Below are 23,021 nucleotides of genomic sequence, written 5' to 3'. Positions count from 1 at the left end.
TCTTTAGACCATTTTTAGGTGTATACATTTTGCCCCTCTTTGAAAGAGGTGTGATGACACTTTGATTCAAAGAATAATCTCATTTTGGTGATGATATTGGTTCGATAAGATGCCCTAGCTATTGATTGATAGATTGTGATATGATGATGCCCCCTCGGGAGATCAAATGAGATAATTGATCTTTGGAGTTTTGCAAATTTTTGAGAAATTGATATCCTGATTAGAAATGATTTGATGTCTACAATTGTGGTTGATGAAAATGCGAGTTCTATGATCACGGTGATGTGGTTCTTGATTATTGATAAAGCTTGATTGATTAGAATGATAAGATCAAGATTCAGTTTGGATTCAAGAATGACACCTCCTGTATAAGACAAAGATGATCAAAGCATCTGGTTTCAGGAACGATATATCCTGTACAAGACATGATCAGAACATCTAGTTTCAAGAAAGATACATCTTGTATAAGACATGATAGAATAGATGAGATGTGATCGATTGATAGAATTGGTAAGATTGATTGGATAAAGAAATGGCAGTTTGTTGATATCAAGTTGCAGGAAGATTCGGATATAATGATGTTGGTTATGTTGAGAGGGTAGCATAAGATTTTCGCTGGGTCAACAATATCTGTATAGAGATGTGAGTCATCAGTCTGATTGTGTACACACTTGTGATGATACCTTGATGATTTCTGGAATAGATTTAACCTTGGATAAAAGGAGCATACGGGATCCCATGCAAGAGTGAAATGCAAGCTAAATGCAAATGCAAATGCAAATGAAATGCAAAGCTACGATCAGACCAGTCATTGGATTATTGCATTTTGTCATTGTTGAGCTTTTTAAAATGTGGGAAGTGAGTTCAAACATAGGTGGTATAATTAAACCATGATGACCTGAGCATTGCTTTCCTGGATTTTGATATGGCAAGTTAGCACAAGCATCGAGGTATAATTGAACCATGATGACCTGAGTGTTGCTTGTGTAAAATAAGTAGTGTTAACCATTTCAATACGCAAATCGGAAATGTCTTCGATGATACTCCAATGATCATGTCTTGAGACAAATTTGCACATATTAATGATTAATTTACAGACAATAGACAAGAAAAATATCATGTTTCTTCCTTGTTCCTCTAGTCAAAGACATCCCGGGTCACTCAAAAATCATGATAGCGAAAATCAAGATAAAAACAGTTGAACAATCATGTTCAAATCATTATTCAAGAGATATCATCCATGCATTTAGACTGATTTTGTGATAGTTTGATGGTTGATAATTTGATCTCATGTTCAATGTTGGATATGTCTTAGTTTTCACTTGATAAGGGTTGTCTAACTATTTGTTCTACCTATTTGATTAAGCTCAAAATGATCAAGAATTTTTCCCCCAGCTAAGTGAAGGATTTTGCCCCAAGCCTAGAAATAAAGTCGTTATGATATACCCAATTATCCAAACCATGGAAAAGATTATGCATATGGACAACGCTAATGGAAAATGAATGCAAGTGGAAAGATGCATGAACTAATAGATGGAAGAGCTAGCAGATAGATAGTGCCTATTTGCTAGGTTTTCACCATCTATTTTTATTATACTTTTTCTCATAATTGATTTTGTTTTATTTATTTCTTTTTCACTTTTTTTTTTATTTTTCTGTTTTTTCATTGTTTTTAATTTTTTTGCTTTTTCACTGTTTTTTATTTTTTGTCTTCTTTTTCAAACATAAATTTTTTTCAGATGCATGCTATTGATGGGTTCTTCAAGTTGATCTTCATCCTGTGTTGATAGTTGATATGCTCCTGATCCAAATACTATTGTGACCACAAACAAACCTAACTAGTTTGGTTCAAACTTTCCTTTATTTTCTCGATCTCCCTGGTTGCATGGATTTTCTTTTAGTACTAGTTCCCCTACTTGAAAGATTTGTGGTTTGACCCTATGATTATAACTCCAGAACATTCTTTGGTGATATACCTTTAAATGATTAAAGGCATTTTTTCTTTGTTCATGGATAAATTCTAACTCTTGTAATCCAGATACTCGTTGTTCTTCGTCTAGGATGAGACCTTTCAATGATACTCATAGAGAAGGTATCTCTACTTCTATTGGCAGTATTGCTTCTTATCCATAAACAAGAGAGAAAGGAGTTGCACCTATTGGAGTGTGGATACTGGTGCAGTAGGCCCATAGAGCAGGGTTCAATTGAATATGCCAATCTCTGCCAGCATCATTCACTATCTTTTTGAGGATTTTCAAAATAGTTTTGTTTGATGCTTCTGCTTGCCCATTTCCTTGTGGATATTAGGGTGTGTATAATTTGTGTTGCATCTTGAATTTCTTACATAGATCTTGCACATCTTGATTCTTGAACGGTCACCCATTATTAGTGATAATGGTCATGGGTATTCCATAGTGACAGATGATGTAGTTCAAGATAAATGCAGCAATTTGTTTTCATGTGATATTTGTGAGAGGCACTGCCTCGATCCATTTTGTGAAATATTCTATAGCTATAAGGATGATGAATTTGTGACCATAATATGAAGAAGGATTTATCTTTCCTACTATATCAAGACCCCATTGACAGAAAGGCGAAGATGTTGCTAAAGCATGAAGTTCTTGTGCTAGTGCATGAATCAAATTCCCATGGATCTAACACTGTTTGCATGTTCTAGCTATCTGAAAAGAATCTCATTCCATAGTCAACCAATAATAGCCCAAGCGTATGTTTTATCTAAAGGGTAAGACCACTTTAATAAGTGCCACAAATGTCATTATGGACTTCATGTAAGGCCTTCTCATATTCTTCTTGTTTGAGACATCTTAAAAGAGTACCATCTAGACCTCATTTAAATAGGGTATCCGTGACAAGAGTAAAATGGGAGGATTGGCGAATAAACTTTCTCTTTTGGTTTTTCAATAAGTCGGGAGGTAAGGTGTTATCTTTCAAGTATGTGTAAGTTTGGTCGTAGCGGGAGGAATCATGTCCAACAAGGTGACATATAGTTTGGGAATCAAGACAATTATGAGCAGGGTAAAATAATTCTTCCACCAAGAATTGATAATGCTGTTGATTTTCCTATGTTTGAAGTAGAGAAGCAAGTGTTTCCATGGCGTCTGCTACTTTGTTGTCATTCCTTGGAATCTGCTGAAAAGTTATTTCTACAAAGTATTTCTTGATATCATCAACCATCTTTTTATAAGGCATTAAATTTTTGTCCTTTGTTTCATAATCATCATTAATTTGAGTAATGACGAGCTGAGAGTCTCCAAAGACTTGAAGCTGTGTAATGTTTCATTCTATAGCCATTTTGATACCTGTAACCAAAGCTTCATACTCTGTTGTGTTGTTGGTACATGGAAAGCTTAATTTGTATGCTTTTGGAATTGTATGACCTTGTGGTGTGATGAATAGAATACCTGCTCCTGATCCATGTTGTGTATATGAACCATCAAAGTATAATTGTCATATTTTTGTGGTGACTGTTAGGATATCAGCATCGGGAAATTCAATGTGTAAAGGATGATCATCTTGAAGTGGTGCCTTTGCTAGTTGGTTTGCAATGACTTGTCCTTTTATAGATTTTCTATCAACATACAAAATAGAAAACTCAATCAAGATCATGATCCATTTTGCTAGTTTTCCTATTAATGTTGCCTTGCTGAGTAATATTTCAGAGGATCAATTTTAGCTATCAACTTGATGGAGTGAGATAGTAGATAGTTTCATAATTTTTGAGAAGCAAAAACTACTACCAAGCATTCTTTTTCTGTTGGTGAATAGTTGATCTCGTATCCTACTAGTGTTTTGCTGATGTAGTAGATGGCTCGTTCTTTTCCTTCATTATCCTGTTGTGCAAGAAAGACTCCTAATGATGCTTCGGTGGTCGATACATAGAGTAACAATGGTTTTCCTGGAATTGGTGACATTAGCACAGGTGGTTGCATGAGATATGCCTTGATCTTGTTGAATGTGTCCTCACATTGATGGTCCCACTTGAAATGAACATTTTTATGCAATAGATGAGTAAATGGTTGACATTGATCTACTAGTTGATTGACTGGAGTCTTCCTTGGAGTGATCTTAGTTGACTTATATTATTGGGACATGCCATTTCCATGATTTCTTTTACCTTAGTTGGATTTACTTCGATACCTCTAGGTGAAACAATGTATCTCAATAGCTTTCCTGAAGTGACACCAAAGGCATATTTCTTAGGATTTAGCCGTAGCTTGTACTGTTCTAACCTGTCAAAGATCTTTTCCAGTATCCCTATATGTTATTCTCTATTGTATGATTTATCTAGGATGTCATCCACATAGTCTTCCATGAATGTATGCATCATGTCATGAAATATTGTTGTCATAACTCTTTAATATGTAGCACTCGCATTCTTTAATCCAAAAGGCATGATGTTCCAGTAGAAAGTACCCCATGGACATGTGAAATCTGACTTTTCTTGATCTTCAGGTGCTATTTTAATCTAATTGTATCCAGAGAAACCATCCATTAAAGAGAACATGGAGTGTCCAGCAGTTAAATCTATGATGATGTCGATGTTAGAAAAAGGAAAATCATCCTTTGGACATGCGTTATTAAGATCTCTGAAGTCTTTGCATATTCTGATGCTTTTATGTGGTTTTGAAATAGGAACGATGTTGGATACCCATTGAGGATATGCTATAGGTCTAATGAATCTGACATCCAATAATTTCTTTAGTTCTTCTTTGACTAGGAGAGAGATATGTAGATGCTTATTCCTTAACTTATGTTTGACTGGTTTAGCTTCGAGACTGACATTCAAATGATGCATAATAAGCTCTGGATCCAACCCTAGCATGTATGCATATGACCATGTGAAATTGATTTGCCATCATTTGAAGAATTCTATATATTGCTGCATTTCTTCTTCTGATAGAGAAGTCACTAGATGAAGAATCTTTTGTTGCTCTGTTGTGCCAATGTTAACTGTCTCTATTGGTTCGATCAAAATTGATGACCTTTCTTGATAGTGCTTAGGTAAAGTGTCAAATCTCCCATCTTCTGATGCCTCGAGAAGGTTTTCACCATTAGATGCATCCTTTCTTTTTACTTTTTCCTGAGCTAATGTTGCCAATAAATGTTTTTCAACATTAGACCTGATATTCTTTTTGTTATTTTCACTTTCGCGACTAGGAGAATTGACACCCACTGGACTAGAAGATGTGTTGTTGAAATTCCTAGTGAGAGTTGTTACAAGTTTGATTGCATTAAGATATATAGATATGGCATGGTCATTTGGAAAGGTATCAATGGCAGTATGTCCTTCATTTTCCCAATCAATAAGTTCGGGGTGGATTAGAGGTAAGGGGTCTTCAGGTTGGGATGTTTTGAGGGTATCAATAGTCATGATAGATGTATCAAATTTTTCAATATGTATGTTGATGCCTAGAACGGTACTCTCATTAGAATGACCTTGCATAAGAAACTCTTGATCATCCTCAGTTAAGTCCAAGTCAGCTGAATGTGATTCTAATTCAAGTGAACTATTTCCTGACATTTGTCTTGCATATGTGTGAACTACATCGACTCCTACATCTCCTTCAAAGCAATTTTCTTCAGCTGATTTTTTTAGAGTGATAGGAATCCCATTCCCATTCATTAGAATCTATATCACTTGCAGCCTGCAATCTATAGATTTGTTCATATAGTATTTGATTTATTTCTTCATCTTTTCTTGTTATATATTTTCTTCTTTCATATTCAACTTCTTTAGGATAGAGATTGAGTTTTGTCAACCTTGTTGTGAGCTCTCCTGGATTTATGTTAGCTTCTTTCTTGTTTTGATTGATATTTAATGCTACTTGAGAGGTTCTTTTAGTTTGTTTCTCTTGTTGATTTGAAGCTTGCTTCTTTTCCCATTTCATGTTTGCTTGTGTTTGTTGCTTAGCTGATGTTTCTTCTCTTTCAATTGCCAGTTGTTCTTGTATGTTTTCATATTCCTCTTGTTGTTGACTAAAAGACGTATCTTTTGGTAAAGTAACTTGTCCATATCCTAAGCCTATTTTGTCTTTAGCCTGGGTTGAATAGGTTCTAAGATACCTTATTTTCTTTTTCCTATAGGACCTGTTCTAGTGTATCCCATTTTTCTGAGGATGTTAAATCCATTTCCATACTTTTTTGTAGGTATGCAGACATTGTTGATCTTTTGTTGAAATTCTTCGTCCTTGTATAGCCACTATAGCACATATTTGTCTTTTGTTTCCTCTGATAAGGTTCCAGCACTAACAAATGCTCCATCAAATATCATAAGATGTTTTTCAATTGGTTGTTGTTTAGAGTTTTATGGTTTTCCAAAGGATTTAGGATAAAGTGGTAATTGTGATATTGAATATTCTTTGTTCCCTCGATCTCTTAGCTACATTTGTTTTCCCATACTTGACAAAATAGAGGCAAATGATTGTTCCTTGGATTGTGTGTTCAAAGATGATGCCTCCCTATTATGAGGAACAATGACTTCTTGAATTGGTTTAAGATTACTCCAATATTGAAATGGATTTGAATCTGCTAAGATCATGATTTCTTCCCCATTGTAGGGAAATTTTAAGAATTGATGGTATGTTGATGGAATAGCTTGTATGTCATGTATCCAGGGTCTTCCCAAGAGTATGTTGTATGATAAATATAAGTCTAGAACTGGGCATGTTGTTTCTTTCTATAAAGGTCCCACTCTGATAGGTAACATCACAATTCCTTTAGAGGAATGTTCTTCTTCATCATAGGTTTTAATGGTGATCTTTTTTGTGGGGATCAACTGCATCTTCTGAATAACCTAGACCAAGGACAAGACTCAAAGAGAAAATGTTTAAGCCAACTCCTCCATCTATTAGGACACGTTTAACTCGCATCTTATGAATGATGACTTTGATATGCAGAGGAGCATTCTGGAGATGTTGCAAGGACATGTTGTCTTCTTCGATGAATGATAAGCAGTGAGGGGTTGTTAGGTGTCCCACCATGGTTTGGAATGGATCGATATCAAGATCTTTGGACACAATAATATATAATAATGCTCGTTCAAGAATTTCTTTGTGTGCAGGTGAAAGTTTTAAAAGTTCTAAGATGGATATTTGTGCGGGTGTTTTTTGCAATTGATCCACTAGATTGTATTGTTTTGCAGTGGATGATGTGTTTGTTGTATGACCCGACAAAACTACTTTGGCTTTTCTTCATGTGATAGCATGAGAAGGTTCTTGATTTTTCTTTTCTTTAACTACAATCATGTTTACCACATTATCATATGTATGAGAGTAGTTTACCTTCACTTTACCTTTACCATTATTTGTTGTTAATGATTCATCTTTCTCATAGTTTGGAAGCGAAGTTTTAAAAGTTGTATGAGATTCATTTGTTGTATGTCCATCCATAGTTATTACTCCATTATCAATCAAATCTTGGATGACATGTTTCAACTACTGATAATTATTTGTGTGATGTCCCTCGTTTTGATGGAAATTGCAATAATGGTTATCATTCCACCAAGGTGGTTTTATTTGAGGTTTGTAGTTCCTTTCTTTTGGTAAAGTGATCGATTTGTTTGTGACAAGTGTCTTTAGTGCTGACCCCAAGGGTTCACCAATGTTTGTAAATTATCCTCGAAAGAAATTTTTGATAGTTTCTTTTTGGTGATGGTTGTTTTGCTGAGTCGTTGCTAAGTCAGTGGATAAATTAAAAACCATTTGCTTTGGTTTCACATTGTTGTTATCCACTATTCCATTGTTGACGACATTTCGATTTCCATTCCAAAACTTTGGCTTATCATTATGATTGTTGTTGTTAGTGTTGTTATTGTTAGGAGGATGAACTTCGTCTTTGTATATTTTCAAGTCACCTTTATCATGGCTTCCTCCATTCTGATTCCATTATCAATCATTTTTCCAAAACTTTGATTTCCTTGCATTTTTAATTTATAACTCATTTGATCATTTAATTTTTCGATGAATATGTCCATTTTTTCATACTCTAGCACTATATGAGGATACCGTGAAGCTAACCATCTCCATCATTGTAAAAATGTCATGAAAGGTTCTTCAGTCTTCTGTTTGGTATTACATAGGTCTAGCATTGTTACTTCATGTTGTATGTTGTAAGAGTATTGTGAAACAAACTTATCCACCAACTCTGAGAATGATTTGATTCTAGGTGGAAGTTTGGAGAACCATTCCATAGCTAGTCCAGTTAAGCTTTTCAGAAATAATCTCATTAAGTAGGTATCCTCATGTGCAAACTCCATACTCATTGTGCAAAATTCTCGTATATGATCTTGAGGGTCAGTGCTTCCATCATATTTTTCATATCTAGGAGTTTCAAAACCTATAGGAAATGGTATCATGTTTAGATTTATGTTGAATGGATAAGGACAGATTTATTGAAGTGAGTATCTTCTAACATTTCCTCTCTACATATCTTGAATTTGTGTTTGCAATGTTTGTAGTTGTTGTGTGAGAGTTGTGATAGGATTATCAGCATGATTTTTTCTTACATAACCATGATTTTGTATTCTAGGAGGACCTAGATCTCTTCTTGTATCTTCATTGAATTGAATGTTATTTAGAATTTCTACTTCATCTCTTTTAGGAATGTAAGTTTCTTCATTGGTTCTGGTGTTATTAGGAATTGATGTGTCATTCATTTTGAGACCAAAAATATCCTCATATTGTTCATTATTAGGGGGAGGATCACTTTTCATTTGTGTCAATTTGTTCACATCAAAATCTTGGGGGAGTGTAGCACCAGATTTTTCTAACATTAGGAAATACTTTTCTTTTTCTCCCTACAATAATTTTTGCATAAATTTATCAAATTGAGGATCATTTTTGATGTCTCTAATATTTTGTTCTGTTATTTCTTCTTCGACTTGTATTTCATCTTTGTGCTCCATGGTTATATGCTCTTTAGTTATTTCCAATGTTTTGATTTCCATCTTTGTGATTTTTTCGTCTCTGAGCTCTGGTTAAAACGGGCATACACATGTATTATTTTGCTAGGATTTGATTGTCCAAAAAGTTGTTTTGATAAGTAGGAACAATATATCCTACGATGTGGGACAAGGTTATCCTGACCAAACGTTTCAGTTTTGGGATAAAGGATGATAGATCCTGATGAGAAACTATGTTTGAGTGATCAGTTTCTCAAAGAAGGTGATAATGCACTTTGAGATACTTAGATCTTGAACTTGTTGAATGTGAGCACTTGAAAATCTTGGCGTGTTTATGTCTAAAGTTTGATTTGATAGATGATAACTTGATCAAGTGAACAAAGGAGACAATCCAAGCATAGAATGACAGAGAATGGGTTTTTATGATTACTGTAAACTAACAGAGAAAATATGACAGATCTGAAAAAGATGTGCAAGAGGAAAATTTTGGACTAACAAATTTTCATACAACAGACTACATAGAACTGAATGACAATTTATACAGCTCATACGACAAAGCAGAAATTTCATATGATAAATCATAGGCTCGTACGACAATTCCTCCTAAGCCAAATGATAAACAAAAGGTCACATACGACACAACTTAATAAGCTATACGACAAAAGATTTTATGCTAACAGGCTCGTATGACAAGGAACAAAATAGAGAAAAATATGTTTGTTTTGGCCGAATTTTGATCAATAAAGTTTGATGTTTTGCTTTTGTTTTCCAGTTTTAAATGTTTGATTTTCAGATTTGGGGATGAATACATGGCAAACACACAATATGATTAGTGACCTTCAAGCACATTACACTACCTAAGGAAGCTTCTTGAGAGATAAAACCTTTTGTTGCAATGTTAGGTACACACCCAATAGCTAATTAGAATACAGTCGCCGAGTCTCATGCAATGGATTCTCAATGCCGTATTATCCGACTCCATACAATAATGGGGGCATGATATGGCAAGTGTCTTGGGAGAGTTACTATCTCTCTTGCACAAATATTATCGCCCTTTTAGAGGTGAATCAGGTAGCTTCTAATTTAATCGGTACTAGTAAGGGATCTGTTCGACACGTCAAGGTATAATACTCAATTAAGAGGTCTCCCAGCCTTGAAAACCAAGGTTTTCTATACCCGAAGGTATGAAGGAGAGCTATTCTCGAGCACTATCATTGACTTGATTTTCATCAAATCACATTTATTTTATAGTGGGTTGTATTACTTGGTGTTAGCCGTTCCCACTTAGGTCGTTCCCCTCTCACCGCCCTTAATGGCTAAGAGTTATTAGCTCCTCAGGAGGGCAGGCCCGCTAAAAAAATTCACTAATGAAAGAAAAGGATGAGTCTAGGTTTCTGATCACCTAAGAAAGGTGAGAGCATACTTGCCTATCATCAAAACACAAAAAGAATGATTGTTCATTTCCATTAGCAAAATCAAATGTGCCCAGAAATATTAAAGAAGACATAGAGTTTAGTTGAGTCCTCCTAGGCAACCTTTAAAATCAATGCATTAATGTGTTTTCATGCAATGAATCTTTGACAAGCGTAATCTTCGATAATCATCCTCCAAAAACCAGTTAGGCTACCGAAAAACTCATAAACTGACCAATTTAGCATTAGTAATAATCGAATCAAAGCATGAAACCCCAAAAATGCAGTCTATTTTAAAAACATAGAAGCAGAATGTCATACGACACGATTTACCTGTTCGTACGAGTACAGAACATAGCTCATACGACAAATTAGCAGCTCATACTAGTCAGGATGGATTGTCATTCTAGCTCACAAAGGAGCTCATACGAGCCAAAAAATGCACTTATACGAATTTTTGATTCTAGCCCGATTAGAAATGAAGGTTTGATGATGCTTGAGAGGCCAAAAATAAGATTTCGGGCCCCATCGTGGCTTCCAAAATGTCATGCCTCTAAAGTGTGATACCTACACCTACAACACAAAACACTCAATAGGTCATTGCAAGCATGGTTAGCAAATTTAAAACAAATAAAGATAAAACCATGGCTAATCGATCTATCACCTCCTAATAAATGCGAGTGTAGATTTGCTCTCAGATCTAGATAAGAAAATTCCAGTGACTTGACTACATCTAGATGGAGGATTTAAGATGATAATGATGCATTTAAGCTAGAAAAGAGAATGATTAAGCTACATGATTCAACAATTATGCTAGAAAATAAGCTAGATCTAAGATGCAATTGCCTATAATAACAATGCTCAAATGATATGCTAAGAGATATATGCCTATAGTAACAATGGATAAGATGCAAATGAGATGGGATGATTATTGCTCCAAAATGGGGTATATTTAGAGGATTTCCAAGGCAAGGGGTGAGGTGGTAGGAATCAACGGTCAAGATTTAGTCTGAAGATATCAATGGTGAAATTGGAGAGGGTTGGAAAAGAGGTTGGATGAAAGGGAACATTTTCCATCTCTATGGCGACAAGTGTCAAGAAGCTTCCAAGAGAGGTTGGATGAAAGGGAACATTTGTCATCTCTATGGTGACAAGTGTCAAGAATCTTTTCTCATGAGAGAGTGAGTGTCTAAGGAAAGGGGAAATGTGGCCCAATAATACCATGTGTCTCAAGGGGAGAGTATCCACACCATAGGAGGTTAGGATGTGAAAACTAAGGTAGGTTTAATTAAACCTAGGGTTAGATGAAAGGGGTTAGGTTAGGGGATAGTTAAGTTAGGTGGTTTGAAGTTAGGAGGCAGGTGGGTAATTTGAATTTAAAAATTCAAATAATTGGAAAATACTAATTAATTCTCAACAACTCATAAATTGATTTGTTTTAATTAATTAGAGGATTAGAAGAATGAATTTGATGGGGAAGAATTAATTAATCAAAGAGGACTATGAAATGAACCTATTAAATAAATCCTTAGATTTATTAATAAGTAGATGAAATGGTGAATTTAATCAAATTTCTTAGTGAATTCAATTAAATTGGGAAGGGGGATTAATTAAATAATTTCTTATTTAATTAACTATCTTTAGACCATTTTTAGGTGTATACAGATATAAGTCTATTTTAGTGTTGAAAGTTTCAGTTTTTGTTAATACTGATTCACCCCCCACTCAATATTAACCTATTCCTCTAGGTTTATCAATTGGTATCAGAGAATTGGTCCTCTATCTGCAGAAAGCCTAATAGCTTGAGGGAAATATTATGTGAAAGGTGATGAAGGAGGAGGGTCCCACATTTACCAAGGACAACTATTGGATATGGAGTGATTAGATGAACATCTACATTAAAGGAATGGGTTTATAGTACTAGAAACATGTGTTAACCACATATAATGCAACTACTACCAGTTCCTTGACACCAGATGAGCTCAAGGAACAACAAGAAAACATTCAATCTCTTGAAGCAATTGTAAGTACTATGTCTGACTTTGAATATATTGATGTTCATGATTTAGAAACTACAAATGAGTATGGGAGAAATTAAAATTAATCTATAGAGGAGATGAACATGTACAAAGGGCAAATGAAGAGAGTATAAGAGGAAAATTTGATGATATGAAAATGGTTGACAGTGAGAACATAACTCAATATGGACAAAGGATTAAGGAAGTTGTAGGTGGAATAAAGAGTGCCAAAGGTAAGATTGAAGATGATACTATTGTTAGAAAAATTCTTAGAACTCTTTTATTGCAGTATTCTATTAGAGTATCTGCTATTCAAGAACTGAGATCCATTTCAAAAGATAAAGTTATTATTGATTCTTTAATTGGAAAGTTAACTGCATTTGAACTTAACAACTTTGATAATAGTGTTTCCAAACTTTCTAAATCTGCATTTAAGTATTCAGTAATTAGTACATAAGAAAGGAAAGGAAAAGATGTTTGTCATAATCATGACTGTTGGTCTAGTAATGGCCATAGCAAAGGTGATGGTGATGATGAAGATCATCTAATGGAATTTGAGGCATTACTAGATCGAAGATTCCTTAGAGGAATAGGTAAATATAAAGGTAAATTACCCTTGAAGTGTTTCTCTTGTAGTAAGATTGCCCACATAGCTGCTAACTACCCTAATGCTGATAAGAAAGATAAATTTAGGAGATTCAAAGGGAAAAGAAAGAACATTGTTATGTTGCAGTGGATGAAGGTGTGACCGATGATGAATCAGAAGAAGATGACAATGAGGAGATAGTATTTGTTGTTGTGAAGGAGGATTTAACTGATCAGAAGGCTTTGGTGTCTCATATGGATAAAAGTGATGAATGGATAATAGATAGTTGAAGGACTAAAACATATCATCTTGAGTGTTGGAAAACCTAATGATAAGGGATATCTACTTGAATTTAAAAGTGGAGTGTGCAGGACTCTTGGAAATAATGGAGAATTGATTCCCACTGGGAAGCAGACTAGAGGTAATTTATTTCATCTAAATACTAATGTAAATGATTATTTGGTGGCGAAGATTGAAGACAGCTAGTTGTGGCACAAGAGATTTTGTCATGTCAATTTTGAGAATTTGATTAAAGTTAGTAAATCAAGTATTGTTAGAGGTTTGCCACATCTTGTGAAATCGGACATTGTGTTATGCAAGGATTGTCATATGGGTAAGATGACCTGTGTATCCTTCAAGAGTAAGTCTTTTTCTTTAGAGAATATTCTTGATTTGTTTCATACTGATCTTTGTGGTCCTATGAGGACTAAGAGCTATTTTGGTGATAAGTATTTTATGATCTTTATTGATGATTATTCCAAAATGACGTGGGTAAATTTTTTGAGAGAATAGTCTAAGGATTTTACTAAGTTTAAAGCATTTAAAGCTATTGTTCAAAAAGATACTAGGAAGAATCTAAAATGTTTGCAATCTAACCGAGGAAGTGAATTTACATCTAATAAGTTTGTGAAGTATTGTGATGAACAGGAAATTAAGAGGCAGATGTCACCTTCTAGAACTCCACAACAAAATGGGATAGCAAAGAGAATTAATAGAATAGTTGTTGAAGCTCCTAGAACCATGTTGATTCAAGGTGAAGTACCAAAGATGTTTTGGAGAGAAGTAGTTAGCACTATTGTCTATACTTTGAACTGGGTACTTGTAAAAAAAGCTAGTAAAAAACACCTTATGAATTATGGCATGGAAAGACTCCTAGTGTAATCTATTTCAAAATATTTGGGAGTAAATGTTATATTAAGAGAGATGTTATATTAAGAATTTGATGCTAAGTGTGATGAAGGCATTCTTCTTGGTTACTCTACAAAGCTTAAGGTATTTAAATTTTATAACAAGACAACTAAGTAGATGATTGAGAGTGCTACTATGAAGATAGATGAACTCCTAGAGAAATCTGATGAGTCCAATATATCAAAGCCTAAAAAGATGAAGACTTGTGTTCATAGAACTGAAAGTGCAAAAGACTGATGAGCAAAATGTTGCAAAAATAGGTTCTCAACTAGTAAATGCAGAGTACGATGAAGAACATGAAGTAGAAAGCACATCACCAAAACTGGTTATTCCAAGGTACATTAGGTTAAATCACTCAGAAGAACAAATAATTGGAGATAATCATGTTGGAGTAGAAACAAGGAGGAAAATTAGAGAAAATTATTGTTTGATTTCTACTATTGAGCCGAAAACAGTAAAAGAGGCACTAAAGGCTGATGACTGGATTAGTGAAATGAGTGAGGAGTTAGATTAGATAGAGAAGAACATGGCATGGATACTTGTTCCTAGACCGGAAGACAAGAATGTGATTGGAACCAAATGGGTTTTTTAAAACAAGTTAAATGAAGAAGGAAAGGTTGTGAGAAATAAAGCAAGATTGGTTTGCAAAGGCTATGCACAAGAAGAAGGAGAAGATTATGGTGAAACCTTAGCACCTGTGGTGATATTGGAAGGAGTAAGAATGCTACTTGCTTATGCTGTATTTAGAGGATTTAAAGTCTATCAGATGGATGTTAAATAAGCTTTTCTCAATTTCATCCTTGAAGAAGAAGTATACATAGAACAACCATATGAATTTTCTTTATCTAAAGACAAAGATATGGTTTGCAAATTACATAAGGAACTGTATGGATTGAATCAAGCACCAAGAGCATGGTTTGAAAGGTTGCATGCACACCTAATCAAAATAGGATTCCTGCGTACCAGTGAGGATAGTAACATATATCTATAGACTGATGGACAAAAAGTATTGATAGCTGAAGTATTTGTGGATGACATTATCTCTGGTGGTAATGATGACTTATGTATGGATTTGGCTGAGGAGATGAAAAAGGAATTTGAGATGTCTCTTATTGGAGAGATTAAATTATTTATTAGGTTGTAGGTCCATGTGGAATTTTTATCTAACAGAGTAAGTATGTCAAAGTGGTGTTGAAAAAAATTGGCATGGAAGATTGTAAATCAGTTGGTACTCCGATGGTGATAGGCTACAAGTTTTCTAAGAAATATGACTCACCATCTGTGGGTGAGAAAGAATATAGGTCTATGATTGGTAAATTGCATTATCCCATTCATAGTAGACCAAATATTGCACATGTTGTTGGTTTGGTTATTAGATTTCAAAAGGATCCCAAGGAGACTCAGTTGGTAGCGGTGAAAAGGATATTCCAGTACTTGAAAGGCACAGTAGATAATGGTTTGTTGTATCCTTATAAAAGAAATTTCTCTTTGGATGTGTTTACTAATGCAGATTGGATAGGCAATGTAGATTACTGTAACAGCAGTTGGTATTTTGGTATGTTTTTTTCATTGATGTCAACACCTGCTAAATACACCTACTTTGGAGATCCAACAACATTCATCGGCAATCAGTAAACCGTTCAAACAATCACCGGTATATGGTTAACCGGCAGGATATAATGTTCACCGGTACCTGCAATGACATGGAAGACACTTGGTAATGTTGAAGACAACATGTGGACACTTTTCCTTGAAGTAATATCATTGGTATATTCTTATTTGCATAATTGCTTTTACCGGCAAATAGGTCCAAGTTATCTAGGGTTACACCGGCAGGTTTATCTTTTCCAGATCAGCATAGCATGCTATGGAGATGATTTATTATTGTTATAAAAGCATTAAGCTGACATGTTCAATCGGTTATTGCATCGGATATTGTATTATTTGTAAAATGTTTTATTGTAATATCTTGTAGAGCTGACCTACTAAAATTGGTCTTAGGGTATGGTATAAATGTAAGATCTTATTTGTAAAGATCAAATGTGGAATGCAAAAAAAAATTTAAGGAAGGATATATGTGAGATCAAGCAGAGATATACACGAAGACATCATTTGAAGGTGAAGTTGGGTTTTTGTAGAAGCATATCAGCATTACACCGGTACTAAATCCAGCATATGAAGATGCTATTTTGTGCAGTACATTCTCATTGGATTTAACCATCCAACTGTAGATAGTGTGACTCTGATTTGTGTTTGAGCAATGAGCTCTAGGCTGTTGGCCTTTCTGCATGTGCAGACCCCTCTTTGTACACTTACTATCTGCAGTAGTATCATCTGATTGTGGGTAAGGTTTCCCACCATGGTTTTTCCCCTTACAGGGTTTCCACATACAAATATTTGTGTCATGTGTTGTGGTTGACTTTGTGCTTATGTTTCATGCATTAATTCTTACCGGTACAACATTTCCTATTAACACTGTTTACCGGCACAATTAACTGTCTTACCGGTATTAAGCAAGAAGTTGGTTAATAAGATTTTGGTTTGAATTTATTATACAACTGATTCACCCCCCCTTCTCAGTTGTTCCCGAGACCTACAATTGGTATTAGAGCCTAGTCCTCTTTTTTGTTGAAGTTTAACAACTTGAGGAGATCTAATGTCTACTAATTATTTCAGAAAGGATAGTCCTAAACTTGATGGAACCATCTATGGAATATAGAAAATCAGAATGGAGACACATCTGAATTGCATTGGTAAAGACATTTGGGAAGTTACTAAGAATGGTTATAATGCTGCTATAGTTGGTCAGCCTGCTCCTATTACTTTAGCTAAAGATGAAGAAAATGATTGCAAAGCAAGAGAAGCACTTTTGAGTGCATTATCAGATCAAAAAATTGTGGGATTATTAGATAGATCTACTGCAAAAGCTATTTGGGATCATTTGGAAACATTGAATGAAGGGGATTCCACAGTCAAAATTGCAAAACTTGAAAGCTTCCGAGTCATGTATGAACATCTGAAAATGGAAGAAGATGAAAGAATTTCTGCTTTTATGGAAAGAGTAAATGAAATTGTTTTAGGTATCAAATGTTTTGGAGGAACCTTGAGTGAAGATGAGATTGTTTCAAAAATCTTAAGAGGTTTGCCACCGGCATATAAAATGAAGGTTACTGCTATTAATGAGTTGAGAACAATGCCTAATACATCAGTAACTAGGGATACATTGATTGGAAAACTTTCAGCTTTTGAAATTGAGGAATTTGGTCCTGTTGCTACTATAAAAACTGATTTGGCCTTCAAAGCATCAACATCATCTACTCCATCTTTTGACAAATCAGACTGGAGAGCCTTTTATGCAAGAGAACTTGAAGAAACTAGGAAGAAGAATGAAGAGCTTGAAGAACTTGAAGCACTATTTGCAAGAAAAATGCCAAAAGGTCCAATTGGAAGTAAGTACGAAGGTAAAGCACCCTTTAAATATTTCAACTACAATAAGATTGGTCATATGGCTTCAAGATGCCCTGATAGACATGCTAGACTAAGAGAAGAAGCTAGAAGGACATACAAACCTAATCCTGAATATCAGAGATATAGATTTAAGAAAAACAAAGATAAATCTTGTTACATTGCTGATGAAGGTGTGACTGATGATTATGATGAGGATCCAGCAGACAACGGATGGGTCTTTGTTGCTATAATAGAAGATCAACCGGTACCTATTGCTCCACTGGTAGAACAAGCCCTAGCAGCTAAAGTTGAATCAAATGATGAATGGATTATTGACTCAAGATGCTCACATCACATGACTGGAGACAAAGGCAAATTCTTGAACTTTCAAGAATACAATGGAGGTTTAGTAAGATTCGGAGATGACAATGCGTATTGAATCAAAGGTAAGGGTTCAATATCTCTTGATAGTAAACATAACACTGACAATGTTTACTATGTTGAAGGATTTAAACATAATCTTTTAAGTGTTGGTCAATTAGTTGAGAAAGGTTTTCAGTTACAATTTAAAAATGGAAAATGCAAAATCATGAATAGAACTAGTTTGGAAATTGCAACCGGTAATTAGACTAGAGGTAATAGCTTTCATTTGAATAATAGTGAAAAGGCATGCTTAATTGCACATATAGATGAAAGTTGGCTATGGCATAAAAGACTATGTCATGTAAATTTTGATTGCATGATAAAAATTAGTACTTCTACGGCAGTTAGAGATCTACCTAAAATTATGAAACCTCAGAATACAATTTGCAAGGAATGTCAATTTGGAAAAAAAGTTAGAACTAGTTTCAAAAGTATTCCAGAAAAATCCAATAATGCTCTTGATTTAATTCACATTGATTTATGTGGTCCAGCTAAAACTAAAAGCTTACAAGGTGATAGATATTTCATGCTAATTATTGATGATTATTCTAGAATGTGTTGGGTTACTTTTCTTAGGGAAAAATCAAAAGCACTTAGGAAGTTCAAACTATTCAAAGCAATGGTTGAAAATGAAACCGGTAAGAAAATTTAATGTTTAAGATCAGATCAAGGAGGAGAATTCACATCTAGAGATTTTAATACGTTCTGTGAAGTAAAGGGAATCAAAAGACAGTTATCAGCACCTCAGACACCACAACAAAATGGAGCTGTTGAAAGGAAAAATAGAACTATTTTGGATGCAGCAAGAAGTATGTTATCAAAAGCAAATCTACCACACATGTACTAGAGAGAGGTAGTAAGCACTGCTATCTATACATTCAACAAAGTTCACATCAAAGGTGAAACTAGTAAGACCCCTCATGAGCTATGGTTTGGTAATACTCCTACTCTTAAGTATTTCAGAATTTTTGGAAGTAAATGTTATATTAGAAGAGATGAGTATATTGGCAAGTTTGATCCTAGAAGTGATGAAGGAACATTTCTTGGTTATTCATCTAAGAGTAAAGCTTATAGATGCTTTAATAAAAGATTACAGAAAATTGTTGAGAGTACAAACGTAAAGATTGATGAAAAATTTAGAGGAACTTCAAGGTATATAGACTCTGAACCAGTAACAGAAATTATGACAAATGAACCAACAGTAAATCCACCGGTATAGAATGATGATCCAGTTACTCTGGTATCATCAGAGGATACCATAGTAATTGAAGAACAACAATAGACTAAGACACCCCAGTATGTAAGACTGAATTATTCTGAAGATCAGATAATTGGAAGCAAATTTAAAGGAGTCATGACAAGATGAAGATTGGCAAATGAAGAGGTATGTCTTATTTCTCAAATTGAACCATTATCTGTCAATGAGGCATGTGAAGATAAATTTTGGATTAAAGCTATGGAAGAAGAATTAGGACAAATTGAGAAAAATAATACTTGGACATTAGTTCCCCGGCCTAAAAATAAAAATGTAATTGGAACCAAATGGGTATTTAGAAACAAACTCAATGAAGATGGTAAGGTTGTCAGGAATAAAGCAAGACTAGTGTGTAAGGGACATTCTCAGAAAGAAGGAGTTGATTACAATGAAACCTTTGTACCGGTAGCTAGAATTGAGGCAGTTAGATTATTGTTGGCCTTTGCAGCTCACAAGGATTACAAAGTTTATCAAATGGATATTAAATGTGCATTTTTGAATGGAGATCTTGAAGAGGAAGATTATATTGAACAACCTAATGGATTTTCTTTCACGGATAACAATGATATGGTTTGCAGATTAAGAAAAACTTTGTATGGACTAAAACAAGCTCCAAGAGCCTGGTATGCAAGATTGGATAAGTATCTTTTAAAAATTGGTTTTACTAAAGGAAATGCAGATAGCAATTTATATTACAAAGTAACTAATGATGACATTTTGATTATGGAAGTATTTGTTGATGATATAATCTTTGGAGGAGAAGATGGATTAGGAAAAGAATTTTCTCTTAAAATGTAGCATGAATTTGAAATGTCTATGATTGGAGAAATAAAATTCTTTTTAGGATTGCAGATTTTACAGACTGATAAAGGCATATTTTTGAGTCAATCTAAGTACTTGAAAGAACTACTCAAGAAATTTGGGATGGAGAACTCTAAACCAGTAAGCACACCTATGACTACAAATGACAAATTATCTCAAAGGGATGAATCTACACCTATAAATCCAACTAGATACAAATCTATGATAGGAGGTTTACTGTATTTGACACAAACAAAACCTGATATTATGAATGCAGTATGTATAGTTTCTAGATTTCAGAGTAATCCCAAGGAAAATCATGAATCAGCAGTAAAAAGGATTTTCCGGTACTTACAAGGCACAACAAATCTTGGATTATGGTATCCTAAAGATGAAAATTTTGATCTATATGCATACACAGATGCAAATTGGGTAGGAGATGTGGATGATAGAAAGAGAACCACTGGAGGAGCATTCTTTCTTGGAAAGAGATTAATTTCTTGGTTAAGTAAGAAACAAAGTTGTACATCTTTATCAATAGCAAAATCAGAATATGTTGGAGCAACAATAAACTGTACATAGGTACTTTGGCTTAAGCAAATGTTGAAAGACATAAAGGTAAAATGCAAGGAACCTATTACTAAATATTGTGATAACACTGCAGCAATTGATATATCTAAGAATCCATTATTACATTCTAAAACAAAACATGTTTCTATCAAACTAAATTTTCTAAGGGAAAAAGTTGAAGAAAAGGAAATAAAACTCGTTTATGTGAATACTAAAGAATAGCTTGCAGATATTTTTACAAAACCTTTGCCTAAGGAAACTTTTCAGTATCTCAGAGATCAGCTCGGAGTCTTACCTCCACTGGTAGAGACTTAGATAGTTGATGATTGTCATCAACCGGCAAAATTAAATGGACAAATCTTTTATTCTGGTATTTGATGAGGAAGCTACTTCTCAGGGGGAGTAGTTGGTATATTGAATTGGTTGGTATTTTGTATGAACTTGACCTTTTTGTGACTTTGGCATTTGATGTCAAAGGGGGAGAGATATATGGAAAAACATTAAGGAAAAATATATGGAAAAATGCATTATCTTTTTGAGAAGAGATTGGTATTGTAGATAAATCTTTGTATAAACACATATTACTCCCAGGGGGAGAATTGGTTTTTGTACTTGGCATTTCTATTTTGGCACTTTGATGGTTTTTCCATCTTGTGTTGCCATCGATGCCAAAGGGGGAGATTGTTGGTATTTTGGTATGGTTTTGTCATTGATGTCAACACCTACTAAATACACCTACTTTGGAGATCCAACAACATTCACCGGCAATCAGTAAACTATTCAAACAATCACTGGTATATGGTTAACTGGCAGGATATAATGTTCACCGGTACCTGCAATGACATGGAAGACATTTGGTAATGTCGAAGACATCATGTGGACACTTTTCCTTGAAGTAATATCATTGATATAATCTTATTTGCATCTTTTCTTTTACCGAGAAATAGGTCCAGGTTATCTAGGGTTACACCAACAGGTTTATCTTTTCCAGATCAGCATGCCATGGTATGGAGATGATTTATTATTGTTATAAAAGCATTAAGCCGACATGTTCAATCGGTTATTGCATTAGATATTGTATTATTTGTAAAATGTTTTATTGTAATATCTTGTAGAGCCAACCTACTAAAATTGGTCTTAGGGTATGGTATAAATGTAAGATATTATTTGTAAAGATCAAATGTGGAATGCAAAAAAAGATTTAAGGAAGGATATATGTGAGATCAAGCAGAGATATACACGAAGACATCATTTGAAGGTGAAGTTAGGTTTTTGTAGAAGCACATCAGCATTACACCAGTACTGAATCGAGCATATGAAGATGTTATTTTGTGCAGTACATTCTCATTGGATTTAAACATCCAACTGTACTCAGTGTGACTCCCATTTGTGTTTGAGCAGTGGGCTCTAGGCTGTTGGCCTTTCTGCATGTGCAGACCCCTCTTTGTACACTTACTATCTGCAGTAGTATCATTTGATTGTGGGTAAGGTTTCCCAACGTGGTTTTTCCCCTTACAGGGTTTCCACGTACAAATATTTGTGTCATGTGTTGTGGTTGACTTTGTACTTATGTTTCATGCTTTAATTCTTACTGGTATAGCATTTCCTGTTAACATTGTTTACCAGCACAATTAACTGTCTTACTGGTACTAAGCAATACGTTGGTTAATAAGATTTTTATTTGAATTTATTAGACAACTGATTCACCCCCCCCCCTCTTAGCTGTCCCCGGGATCTATATGCATACTCAAATGCAAATTGGGCAGGAGATGTGGATGATAGAAAGAGCACCATTGGAGGAGCATTCTTTCTTGGAAAGAGATTAGTTTCTTGGTTAAGTAAGAAACAAAGTTGTACATCTTGATCAACAGTGGAATCAGAATATGTTGCAGCAGCAACAAACTATACACAGGTACTTTGGCTTAAGCAAATGTTGAAAGACATAAAGGTAAAATGCAAGGAACCTATTACTAAATATTGTGATAACACTGCAGCAATTGATATATCTAAGAATCTATTATTACATTCTAAAAAAAAACATGTTTCTATCAAACTGAATTTTCTAAGGGAAAAAGTTGAAGAAAAGGAAATAAAACTGGTTTATGTGAATACTAAAGAACAGCTTGTCGATATTTTTACAAAACCTTTGCCTAAGGAAACTTTTGAGTATCTCAGAGATCAGCTCGGAGTCTTACCTCCACCAGTAGAGACTTAGATAGTTGATGATTGTCATCAACCGACAAAATTAAATGGACAAATCTTTTATTCTGGTATTTGATGAGGAAGCTACTTATCAGGGGGAGTAGTTGGTATATTCAATTGGTTGGTATTTTGTATGAACTTGACCTTTTTGTGACTTTGGCATTTGATGTCAAATGGGGAGAGATATATGGAAAAACAT

The sequence above is a fragment of the Cryptomeria japonica genome, chromosome 2 (genome assembly GCF_030272615.1).
Source record: "Cryptomeria japonica chromosome 2, Sugi_1.0, whole genome shotgun sequence".
In the NCBI taxonomy this organism is placed as follows: domain Eukaryota; kingdom Viridiplantae; phylum Streptophyta; class Pinopsida; order Cupressales; family Cupressaceae; genus Cryptomeria; species Cryptomeria japonica.
This window is presented reverse-complemented; position numbering follows the sequence as displayed.